Raw genomic sequence first — 13966 nt, forward strand, 5'->3', positions numbered from 1 at the left:
ATGATAAGTTATATAAACATTTTTTTCAAGATATTTCCTTAGGCAATAGTCATCTACTAATTGCAAATACAATTTTTACTTTTCATTATATCTGGCCTTTTCTCACATATTCATACATATAGACATCTATTTGTATATGAACTTATACTCATTAAAAATGTAGGTTTTGTTTTGTTTTGTTTTGTTTTGGCCACACTGGCATTGCTCAAGGGTTACTCCTGGCTGTCTGCTCAGAAATAGCTCCTGGCAGGCACGGGGGTCCATATGGGGACACCGGGATTCGAACCAACCACCTTAGGTCCTGGATCGGCTGCTTGCAAGGCAAACGCCGCTGTGCTATCTCTCCGGGCCCATAAAATGTAGTTTTATCCAGGTTTTTTTTTTTTTTGTTGTTGTTTTGGTACATCCAATAGCATTTCAGGGGATACTCCTGGCTCTGTGCTCAGAAATTGCTCCTGGCAGTCACAAGGGACCATATGGGATGCTGGGTTCAAACCACTGTCGGTCTGGGTCAGTGCTTGCAAAGCAAACATCCTATTGCTGTGCTATCTCTTCAGCCCCTCAAGTTGTTTTTCTTAGCTACTAAAGACACTTAAGAAATACAAATTCAAATTCAAATTTTCTTTTTATTTTGAGTAAAATTAAATATTAAAAGAAAATATGGTAAAGTTTTTTTTTTTTAAATATATAGGTATGTATCATGAAAAAAAATCAACTAAAATCTTTTAAAGCAGGGCCTGAGAGATAGCACAGCGGCGGTTTACATTGCAAGCAGCTGATCCAGGACAAAGGTGGTTGGTTCGAATCCCGGTGTCCCATATGGTCCTCTGTACCTGCCAGGAGCTATTTCTGAGCAGACAGCCAGGAGTAACCCCTGAGCACCGCCGGGTGTGGCCCAACCCCCCCCCCAAAAAAAATTCTTTAAAGCATTATAAATAAAACGCAAACCAAAAATTTGCAGATTGTCTACAGCTTTTGCTCATTAATATATCAATACCATTTTAAGAATTAATAGTTTCTAAATACAATTAAAATAATTGGTATACTATTTCTCTATGAAGGTTAAAGGCATCAGATAACTACCCAACATTATCTAACTTTCTCCTAGTATTAGGGAAACTTATTTAACAGAATTGTTCCTTGTTAAAAAAATTGACAAAATCAGTACTGTGAAGGAAAGGAATAAGTCTAAATATGCAGTAAAGAGTTACCTTTTAGACATAACTTTTAGTTATTTCTTCAGTTTTAAGTGAGTAGTCTAAATAAATTATTATATTATTATTATTATTATTATTATTATTATTATTATTATTTTGGTTTTGGACCATACTCAGTGACACTCAAAGGTTACTCCTGGCTATGTGCTCAGAAATCACTCTGGCTTGGGGGACCATAGAGGACGCTGGGGGGATTGAACCGCAGTTCGATCTTAGGTTAGCTTGCGCAAGGCAAACACCCTGCTGCTGCATCATTACTCCGGACCTAAAGAAATTATTTTTATGATATATATCTTGGATTGATTTAAAATCTATATTGGGTTACTTGTTTGATTAGAATGCGGTTTTATTTTTTATTTTGGACCATACCTGGTAATACTCAAGGGTTTCTCCTGGCTCTGCACTCAGAAAATCACTCCCTGGCAGGCTCAGGAGAACATTATGGGATGTCAAAGATTGAACTCAGGTCGGCCATGTATAGGTCAAGTACCTTCCCACTGTTCTACCACTACAGCTCTAGAATGTGACTTTTACAACAAGAAAATTATGGATTAGATGACCAATAAATTAATCTATCATTTCATATCCACAGAATATACTTATAGACTCCAACAGGCTAATTTTATAAAGTAAATACTTCCAGAAAATAAGGTAAAAGAGAATATGGATTTAATTATCTCTGGAGAAAACCCCATGGTGTATTATATATATGTATATATGTATATATAATATGTATATATGTATATATATATGTATATATATATTCACCACCACTCTGGACCTAAAGAAATTTTATATACATATATATACATATATATATGTATATATATATATATATATATGAGCAATCCTAGGAGAGTGGAAATGTTTTTTTCTTCAAATCTTCAAATGAAAAACTAAAAGTTCTCTGATTTTTTGTGTGTGGGGGAAGGAGTTTATTTTAATATAGTGGAAAAAACTACCCATGTCTCAAATAGCATTCTTAATAGACATGAAATATATCATTAATAAAACTGTAACTATTTCTGGACAAATGAGAACCACAAACAGATCCTATACTCTTCAATTTAGCCAAAAAAGACAATATATATAATCATGAATTCAAACAAATACAGCAAACTTTGATACTACAAACTCAGATGTAATATCAAACATATTTCTCTACATGTATTTTTATTATCTTTTCTTAAAAAGTACACATACTTTAGGTAATGACATTTTGAAGCTCATGGTGGCAAGTTTTCAGACATTCCTTTATTATTTTCCATCATAAATCTTAAAAGCAAACCTTGAAAGTTTAACTACAAGGACAATGAAGAGAAACCTAGGTTATTTTTTTTTCCTTTTGGTGGTTTGAAGTTATGCATCAGTTTTTTCAATAAAAAGGAAGGGAAATCGGTACAAACGTCACTAAGTATTATCAACATGTTGAGGACAACCCTTGATGTTTCTCAAATATTGTCAGAACAATTTGCAAACATTCAGAAAATATACTGCAGCATAAGGAGAATGACACAAGAACTGTTTTCTATACATAATAACATAGCCTCTGAGTTTCAGTCAGGTATCTGTAAGGAAAATTATATGATACTTATATTGCCAATGCATTTTGGGCACAGACCAGCTTAATTGAGGAGAGTAAAGAACAGACAAATAAGACACTTGCTTTTATCACCATTTCTCCTCACCCCAATCTCATGTTTGTTTCCACCTTTCAGAAGACTATTACGCTTCAAAGTTTAATTGACCCATTAAACTCACTGGAAACTAAATTATGACCAGGTGACATTCAACACTTGCCATAGACTCAAAGGTAATTTTTTTTTTTTTTTTTTTTTTTTTTTTTTATTTTTTTTTTTTTTCTTTTTTTTTTTTTTTTTTTTTTTTTTTTTTTTTGTGGTTTTTGGGTCACACCCGGCAGTGCTCAGGGGTTATTCCTGGCTCCAGGCTCAGAAATTGCTCCTGGCAGGCACGGGAGGACCATATATGGGACGCCGGGATTCGAACCGATGACCTCCTGCATGAGAGGCAAACGCCTTACCTCCATGCTATCTCTCCGGCCCCTCAAAGGTAATTTTTTAAATGATCTTTCAAGATGTAATTAAACATTATAAAGCATTGTCCAGAAAGACTTTCTTGCATAGAAACTAAAGATTGACAGTTGTAACTCTGAAAGAAAATGACAGGTTGTTCATTTGGCAGAACCAAGAGAGAAAAGTTAAACTTCATAAGGTGAGACAGGTCTAGAACTTTCTACAGAAATAAGGAACTCTGAGGGAGGTTGAGAGGTAAAAGTCATTTAAGTTTCTTTTTTAAAAAATGCTGTATTGTGGAGCTCGAGAGAGTGTAGTTGGTAAGTCACTATCTTGCATGTGGCCAGCTTGGATTTGAAATTATGGTATGTCGAATGGCTGTGAGCCTCCATGCCAGAGACAAGGGTAAGGTCCTGAGTTCCTCTAGGTGTGGTCCCCAAACAAAACAACAAAACAAAACAAAACAAAGGTAGTATACTATCCTTTTCTTTTTTGAACTATACTTTTTTTCCTTTTTGATTAATTAAAATCCACTTGCCTGAGAAACAAAACCCAGGTTTCTTACATTCCTCATTAGCATTCTTTCTCCTTTATCTTTGAGATGTTTACCTATTCTTGAAACTGTGACATATGGGAATTTCACACCTAGTGAATATATTTTCATGTAGCTCATGGCAGGAGACTATAATCATTAAAAGAATATACACAAGTAAGAGTAGCTGAAACAGCTGGTGACATCTACCAATTAGAATTAGTTCCTTAAAACACTTTATCCTTTCTTCAGTGTATGGTGGGTAATTATCTCTGATAAATTGCTGGAAAAGATGTAATTTTTCTTTTAAACAGTTTCTACATATGTACAAATGTGTTTAGATAGAAGAAATTATCGCCGGTTCAGTGCCCTTTTGTGTAAAGACTGTTTTATGGCAGTAAAATTTATATACTTTGGAACTTGCTATATCTATATTCCATTATTACGTGTTGTCTTATCAGGAAAGGAAGTTTAGTTTAGTTTTTGTTCTTTGGCATATAAATGGAAAAATAAAAGTGCATGTGAGTCTCTTTCAGTGACAGAATACTGCTACAAATTCAGGAAAAAGTTGATTACACCAACAGTATAGCAAAGGAAGAGCCGGTAAAATTTTATCGAGTAGGATTCAGACTAATTATCAATTTTATATTATGGGAAGATAAGTTTAGAAATATTTTCTAGGTTGATGATATTAATATTTTTGTTCATTTTGGATCACACCCAGGATGCTCAAGAGCTGTTGCCACTTGGTGCTCAAAGGTTGTTCCTGGCAGTGCTTGGGAAATCTTGAGGAAGTGGGATAAAACCCAGCCTTCCCTGTATGTAAAACAAGTGCTTTAGCTTACTGAATATTTTCTCCATCCCCAATTAATTTAATTATTTTAATTAAAAGATACATTGCATGCATGCACTGTTATGTGTCATTTAGAAGGAGAAAATACTTTTCTTAATATTTAAAAATTCTCCAAAATCCACTGCTGTCTAAAACACCAATTCTTCACTTTGCTTATTAGTAATGTATAAATCAAAAATAGCAGCCCCTGAATTGCTTTTAATTTAATTCAGAAAAGTACAAATTTGGCTAATAAAATCACAGTAAATGACTGGACAGTCTAATAAAATCATAGGTAATAAAATCATATGTAAAGACATCTACAGAATTTTCCTACAAGCATAAAGCAAGCAATCAATATAGAAGAAAGGAAAAGATGATAAGATGAGTTCTTCTGACACTGGTAACATAAGTAATAGAATACACCAGTCAGTGAATGAGTTTAAGTGAGGGTTCAGACTCCAGTATTTTTTTCCAAGTGTTAATCACTAGCTAACCTACTGCAGTGAACATACTGCTTAAAAAAATTCCTTGCTAATTACATAATGTAAATGCTTACTTCCTGCTTCTATACCTAATCCCACAGGTGCAAGTTTTCATTTTCTCCTGTCATGGATAGTATGTGGGTGCAGTGCTGCAGTCACTTTTCATAGCAACAGATTTAGATACAGAAGAAGACGCTTAACCTTCCACTAGAGGTTAACAATATAGGATACAAACACTGTCATGGTGTCTCTTTAGCAAGGAGACAAATTTTTAAATGTATTATTCCCATCTCAAAGATTAACTAGAAGCTACAGTATAATTGACTTAATTTAAAAAGTGCACTTCTCATAACCTAGAAAAGCTTGCTCTGAGGAAATCAAGAATGGAATTGTGATAACCTGATTTATGATCATCTCTGTGGTTCTTAAATTAAATGCCTGTGTCTGATCATTATTACTATTTGAAAAAAATGATCTTACATTAGCATCACTCTCTTGTCAATTTAAATTTGTTTTAGGGAAATTTATATATCAGCCCTGTCTTTTGATTCAAAAGGAGTTAATAATTGATTAAGAAACATTGAAGAGGGGGTGGGAATATTAAAAAAAACCATGAAAGGTAATTCAACAAACATAATTTTTTCTAGGTATTGCTAAACAATATATTTTTCTTTCAGTGGTTAGTATGATCTTTGTTACTTTGGGTATGTTTGCAATTTTGATACTTTCATATTTGAGTACAAGTGTTTTTTAAAGTTTGCTTTTTTTAGAAGGATTAGAAGTAGTTTAAGTAAATTATACATAAATCAGACAGAAATACAAGTATAGCAATGAAGATAATTCTGTGAGGGGCTGGTGAGGTGGCGCTAGAGGTAAGGTATCTGTCTTGCAAGCACTAGCCAAGGAAGGACCACGGTTTGATCCCCCGGCATCCCGTATGGTCACCCCAAGCCAGGGGCAATTTCTGAGCGCTTAGCCAGGAGTAACCCCTGAGCATCAAATGGGTGTGGCTGAACCCCCCCCCCCCAAAAAAGATTATTCTGTGAAAGTATTTTTTACTAAGTTTTCTACAAAGTCGAATAATTAAACTAAATTCACAAACAGAAAAAATTTTTTTGAAGTATACAAATTAGATTTATGCCACCTTAAATATTATATAAGCCCAGGAAAAAGGAAAGAAACAATCTTTAAAAGGGAAGAAGAAAAGTAAACAGGTGAGAAATCTCAAGGATAAAAATATACTCCCCCCAACCATCAGTACCCCAGATTTATCCTTTTTAACGTCAGTAACACACAATTCTAATCTCAGACCAAAGACATACAGTGGATCTAACAATCCCAGAACTATTTAGAAGGACATAAATTGAACACATATTGAACACATATATCTTTTGAATATTTTATGTGTATTTTCTTTAACAGCTATAACTCTCTCTATATATTCTTCTACCATGATGTTTCTATCCACTTTTCATCGTGTCTTTTCTTTGTAAGCTGTTCAGTAAGGATTGTTGGTGGAACTGTCCCTCAGTTTAATGCCTATGATTGAACTATGTCATGGAAATTGCTGGTCTTGTTCCTGTTGCCTCCAGATGCGCCGATAACGCTACATGGCATTGATCCTTGTTTGCATAGACACATTAAAATGGGAAAACACTATACATACAGATAAATTCTTATCTAATAGAGGTAGGAACACACAAATCTCAGTAAAATGTACCCCACACCCTGAACATTGATATAATGACCTGGCACAGGCCTCAGAAGAATGGGCATCCTCCATTCACGCCGGAACCAGGCAAGCTATCTACGAAACATCCAAGGTCTTTTATAGCAACAGCTGGAAGCAATCCTCTACCAGGAAAGACACTACCAAGGGTCTGACATTGACCTCCTAAAAAGAGACTTCCGTTTACACTGAGAAGACTTGACAACAACAATGACCTGCTCTACAGGACATGGTCCTCTCTACTGCCCCTTAAGTGTGAGGTGAAACGAGAGGATGCTCTGCACCATCCTGACTGCAATATGGGATATGCAGACTCCAGGATCTTTAATACAGAAGCATGATACCAACAACAGAGACTATGTGAGGAATGGAGGTGTATTTCCACTACAGACGATGACTTGGATTGGACAAACTAGTTTGCCTGGAGCATAGAGTCGGTCCTGTGCCAGGAAACTTCAGGGGTAGGGTCTCCTTGTATTTAGGCCATAATTTTTCTTTCCATGTCCCTTATATTTTGGTGGGCCTATGCAAACAAATGCCACTCTAACACCATTTTTTACTATGTTCCCTTGACTCCAATCCTTAAGAAAAACAACCCACTAAAACTTTTTTTTTTTTTTTTTTTTTTTTTGGTTTTTGGGCCACACCCGGCATTGCTCAGGGGTTACTTCTGGCTGTCTGCTCAGAAACAGCTCCTGGCAGGCACGGGGGACCATATGGGACACTGGGATTCGAACCAACCACCTTTGGTCCTGGATCGGCTATTTGCAAGGCAAACGCCTTGGTCCTGGATCGGCTATTTGCAAGGCAAACGCCGCTGTGCTATCTCTCCGGGTCCTAAAACTTTTGAGGTTAACTTAAACTAGTAAGTATGTACATGGAACTAGATAAATGTACTTTGCCTTCAATGTTTAAGGAGTTACATAAGTCTAATGTCTTTAGATTATATTGTGTGCTGCTAAGAAATAGTATGTACTACAACTGGGGATTTGAGGGACAAAGTAATTGTATTGTACATGGGTTCAGTTTTGTTTTCCTTAATGTTCTTTGGCCGAAAGTTCAAGGCTGGGATATCATCGATGGGACTACCGAGAATTCTGTTTATGGGTGATTGTGCTTCCACTGTAACTTTACCCTGCCCTCTTTCTTTGCATCTTTGTTGTCATAATTAAAATTAAAAAAATAATAAAAAAATAAAAATAAATAAAATAAAAAATAAAAAAAATATTTCAAGGTTTTCTCAGACATATATCAGAATTTTCAAAATTCCTAGCTGTTATTTAAAGTCATGGAGTCATCTTTTTCTCTGTTAAATTCAGCCATATTTACAAAAAACATATTTTATATTTTGACTGAAAATTGCAGGATTAAAATCAAGATTTAAATGAACAGTTCCCCACTATTTTACAATACATGTCATGAAATGTGTTTTTAGCATGCCACTACCCACTTCTAAGGCACAGTCTTCTGTGACTTTAGTGTTCAGGCCCTGGTTGAGGGTCTTCCATTTGGTCCAAATGGAAATAGTTACTAAATGGAGGTTTATACCAAAATACTATGAGAATGGAGTGGTAGTGTGCACTAGTGTAGGACGGATCGTGGTTCTATCTCCTGGCATCCAATATGGTTCCCAAGCCAGGAGGATTTCTGAGTGTAGAGCCAGGAGTAACCCCTGAGCATCACTGGTTTGGCCCAAAAAACCAAAAAAAAAATAAAAATTACTGTGAGAATATCTTAAACCACAACCTGCTGCAATCTCCTGTAACTTGAGGAATCATATTGTTCTCATTGTATTCAACATGCAAATGTTTCTTGTGATTTCTTCTAAGTAGTTACAATTAAAGTACTCATAAATATAAGTGCTTGTATGTTCAGACTTTTGTAGTATCCCATGCAAAAATGTAAACATTAGGTTAGTTTATAAAATTAAAATAATAGGGAAAGGAAATTTAGATGCAAATTTAGTTTGCTAGTTTTAATATACTCAAGGATATAAGCGGATATAAGCAGGTTGATTTTTATGTGAGATTTATGGATTTGACTTGAATATTAACACACCTTACCCGCTGGAGGTTATAGAATCCAAATTGTCTTACTATTGGTCAAGAATAAGGATATATGACTTCAAGTCTAGAGAAACAGACTTGAAATTTAGAGGAATAGGAGTTTTAGATAAGCAAAGTACTAATATGTGTATCTCATGCTAGCTCCAAGCTATTATTAATATGAATAATGATGTTGATGACAATATTATAATTCTAATATATAGTAAGAGTCATTAACTCCTCCCTTGGGTATGTATATTTGCTGTGCTATCAATTGTACAAACTATGTTGAGGACTTGAAGAAGTGAACTTAAGATATGGAGCGTTACTGGGGATGAGGCTCAGGGACAGATCACATATCTTATATCTGGGATGTTCCAGGTTTACAAACATTACAAAGACAGAAACAAACAAAATGCTATTGCATTCTTCTCTTTGCTAAAAATAAAGTAGATAAGCTTGAAATTTATTTACTCAGACCTAAATTAGAAACTTTTAGGTTTTGGCTTAAGAGAGACTCAAAGAAGCCGAAGAATCAGAGTTCAGGGAGACAATTCCTTGATTAGCCTTATTTATATGCAAGAGAAGAGTGAGAAAGGGAGAAAAACAAAGGACCAATGATAAGAGAAGCAGAAAGCTCATCTGAATGCACAAAATATCACTATTCCCGTCTTATAAAAGTGAGATTCTTAATCTGGAACTGATGTGAATCTTGTACCATCTCCATTCCCCATATTTTGCCTGGCTCTCATTCTGACGTAAAGCACCATGTGTCCTTAAGTAACTAATAAACAGTATGAAGAACAAGAACAGAAAGAAGGATGGAGAATGCTATTGTCATTGAACTGACCAGTTATGCTTTTAAAAGTTATTATTGATAAATCCAAGCTGGTTAATAATCTAGCATAAAGAGGCCACACATGTCAAACAATTTCTTCTTTTAATTTTCACTCTATGGAAGGAGATTTTTTTTTTCTTTTTTCTTTTTTTGGGAGAATGGTCACATTCTGATGCCAGAGAGTAGAAATCACAGAAGAATGCAAGGGAGCAGGAAGTGTCATTCCAGAAAGATGTGAGTGATAACAATCCCTTTTATTTCAACAGAGCTTTACATTTACTAAGCATTTTCACACTAGCATATTGAATCTTCCCAAATATTTAAGGAGGGAGTTGCAGAAGGATTATACTCTTAGCCTTGCAGGACAGGTGGGCTTGTAGGACATGCAGACTGTAGATCCAAAAGATAAATTGAGATCCTTAAGGATTCTTTGCACAAAACTGAATTCTATCTGCATCTGTGGAGTAGGATCTTCAATGTCATCTTTATATTTCCTACTTAACACAGAAATCCTTAGTATCCCACCTGGAAAACATAGCTTCTAATATATCACCTTTGTAAACAATTTAAAATTAAATTTTTTTCACTTATGCTGAATTCACTTCTGTCTCCCACTAGGTTTTAGTCATAAAATTCGAAGTTTTTCCCTCTTGATTGACATTTCTACATGAAAAATCATTATAGAGATGACCTTATCTCGTAAGATAATTTTATTTATTCTCAAGGGTAACATTTTTATTTTTAAATTTTTCTTCATAAATCATTACTTCCAGAGCCTCTTGACTATGACTTTCTTCTATAGTAGGAGGTATAAAAAATATGTGGCATTCTTAAAACTTACATATATACAGGTGTCCAAAATAATACAAATGTGATCAGTGTGGGTTTAACTGATTTTTTAAGTTTCTGTATACTGGATTTTAATTGTAGTCAGTAATAACAGGGTAGAAAAACAACTATAATTTGTTACTATCATTTTGTTTGTTTCCCACACCTGGCAGCACTCAGGGGTTACTCCTGGCTCTGCATTCAGAAATTGTTCATGGCAGGCTTGGGGAACCATATGGGATGTTGGGAATTGACTCTGGGTCTGTTACTTCTGTGCTATTGCTCCGACCCCTTGTTACTATCATTTGAATACTGATTCCATTCTAAGATCTCTAAAAAGTACTCAGTATATTTTCAATGTTGTGAAGAGGTATGAGCATCCCCATTTTACAGATAAAATAACTAGTGCCAACATGGGTACATATGTGCCTTTGTCCAAACCCAACAAACTATAGATAGAAAACTGATAAAAATATATCAATTATACCCTATTGAAAGCTATTAGAAACGTAACCACAAATAAATACTTGTGCTCAAGACCATGCACAAAATTAGCAAAGAGATGGAGCAAAGATGCAAGCATACATATTTTGAAATTTTAAATAGCTTTGCAGTTCCACTGTTCTGTTCTTTCTAGATCTGTACTCTTCCCCCCCCCCCAAATTAAAAGCTTCCCCATATTACTATCTCATTTGGTTTTTCACACACTATATATTTTTTAAATTGCTTGCTTTAGGGCCATACCTGGCATTGAACAGGGCTTATTCTTTGGTCTCTGTGCACTGTATCACCTTTGGCTATTTCACACATCTTTAAATTACACAAACTGCTTTTAGCTGCACTTTCCCTTTCTTTTTACTCAGGGGTTACTCCTGGCTATGCGCTCAGAAATCGCTCTGGCTTGGGGGACCATATGGGACGCTGGGGGTTCGAACCACGGTCCATTCTGGGTCAGCCGCGTTCAAGGTAAACGCCCTACCTCTGAGCTATCGCTCCGGCCCACATCTTCCCTTTTATAAAGATAGGAAATGTCAGTAGTAAATAGTGGGGTTTTTGTTGTTGTTGTTTTGTTTTGTTTTTTGGTCACACCCAGCATTACTCAGGTTTTACTCCTGTCTCTGAGCTCAGAAATAGCTCCTGTCAGGAATGGAGGACATTTGGGGATGGAGATTTGAACCACCATCTGTCCTAAATTGTGTGTGCAAGGCAAATGCTCTACTGCTGTGCTATCTCTCTGGCCCATTAGTAAATAGGTTTTGATGTTAATACCTATATTATTCTGAATTTATGGTTTTGTACTACTGTGTTTGTAAAATTGATATGAACAGTAATTTCCAGCGTTTAAAAGCTAATATTCACAGAAATATAATGTCCACGTTACAGAAAGAAACTTCTTCCTTAATAATCTGTCATGGTCAAATAATATGAATGATTAGTATGATCTGTTCTGGATAAAAAAAATTGAATAGTGACCTTGGTTAAGGTGAAATTCATCTAGAGAGTGGTTGGTAAAATCATGGGTATACCTTAGTAACAAAAGTCTGAGCACAATGCTACCTATACATGATATATCTAGCTCCTAAGTTTTTATTTTTTAAGACTCCTAGTATTTTATGAGTGGGAAATATATATATATATATTTTTTTTCTTTTTTTTTCTTTCTGCCTTTTTTTTTTTTGGGCCACACCCAGCGGTGCTCAGGGGTTACTCCTGGCTGTCTGCTCAGAAAATGGCTCCTGGCAGGCATGGGGGACCATATGGGACACCAGGATTCGAACCAACCACCTTTGGTCCTGGATCGGCTGCTTGCAAGGCAAACGCCGCTGTGCTATCTCTCCAGGCCCGGGAAATATATATTTTTATTATGATTTCCTTGGGACTAACACTTGACTAACACTTTCTAATAAATTTAGAAAAATTGGTGTTTATTTAGAAAATTAGAATTATCTCAGAAAGTTCACTCCTTGGAATAGCTAGCATATCATCCTTTGCCATGAGTAAGGATAATAATCATCATCAAATATCTAAAGGGCTATTAAGCAAAAAAGACATTATTAGACCCAGGATAAAATGAACAGAGGTTCAGAATTTCTGCTTAGTATAAATAAGAGGAGCTGATCTTCTGATGAGCCTGAAGTCACTGAAAAAAATCAAGAGAGCTTCAATCAATCATTAGGGGAAGTGGCTTCTGCACTGAGAAGGGGAGTAAATGATCCATTCTCTGTATCTTTCAACTCAGAAGTTCTACGAAGGCATAATAGAGTTAGCACATGGCCAAATTAGAACCTCAAAGAAATACCTTAACAATGAGAATAATAGGGTGAAAAGAAGAATATCTAGGGTGTCTCTTTCCATTTGGCATTCAAAACAAAAACAAAATTATAACATAGACTATGGGTTAGAATGTTCAATAGTGGTCCACTGACTTTTCACATATGATTATTTCTGTTTATTGTCCACCACTGATTTTTTTGGTTCTACGTAAAAAAAAAATCTTGTCAAGGATTATTCAGTGTTCTTTGTAAAACAAAGATGAACCTTTGCATTTAAAATGTTTATTTATAATAACTACCACAAAGCAGAATATAGGATTTTTCTCTCCATACTATATTACAGTTACTAAAACATTATATCATTACATGCAATATATAGCTAATATGCAAAGTGCTCATACAGCAAACAATGACAATCAAATTAACAGAAAAAATACTTTTTTTTGGTCTTGGGCCATACCCAGTGGTGCTTAGGGGTTACTCCTGACTCTGTGCTCAGAAATCACTCTTGGCAGGCTTGAGGGACCATATGGGATGCCAGCGATCAAACTGGGGTCCATCCTGGATCATCTGCATGGAAGGCAAACGCCCTACTGCTGTGCTATTACTCTAGCCTATGAAACCTTTTTTATAAGAAGAGGTGGTCTGAGTCACATCCTTGGTACTCAGGGACTATTCTTACTGACCTAGCAGTAATCAGTGGACCATTTGTGGAGCTGTTTTTTTTTTTTTTTTTTAATCTGGGTCATCAGGATGAAAAGTATGCAGTTTAACTCTTGTGCTATTTCTCTAGTCCCAAGAAGTAAAATCTTAACTCAGTAGGAGAGGAGATACATTCCATCTGCTTTAAAAATCTTTCTTTCCATTGTAATTTAATTATTTGAAAATGGATACATACACCAAGATTGATATAGTCATCACACATATTAATAAAAGCAAACATCTTAGCTTTTGATCATGTATGTGATAATAGAATTTGAGGTAAAAATCAATCTGTTGTGCTACAGTTTAAAAAAGCTGTCCTAACTTGTTGATTATATCTATCATGTGACTTTTTCATTGTAACTAAGTTTCACCATGTCTTCTCATGGGAAGACATGTTCTTGTTCATAGTCCTTGAAGACTTGTTCATAGTCCTTGAACAAATTGACAGG

The 13966-nt window shown here is 35.4% G+C and overlaps 1 protein-coding gene across 1 annotated transcript in view; it reads right to left on the reverse strand.

The window, feature by feature from the left end:
- The window catches only part of CADPS2 (calcium dependent secretion activator 2), a 613966-nt gene that overhangs the window by 29883 nt on the left and 570117 nt on the right, over positions 1-13966 (reverse strand).

The sequence above is a fragment of the Suncus etruscus genome, chromosome 1 (genome assembly GCF_024139225.1).
Source record: "Suncus etruscus isolate mSunEtr1 chromosome 1, mSunEtr1.pri.cur, whole genome shotgun sequence".
In the NCBI taxonomy this organism is placed as follows: domain Eukaryota; kingdom Metazoa; phylum Chordata; class Mammalia; order Eulipotyphla; family Soricidae; genus Suncus; species Suncus etruscus.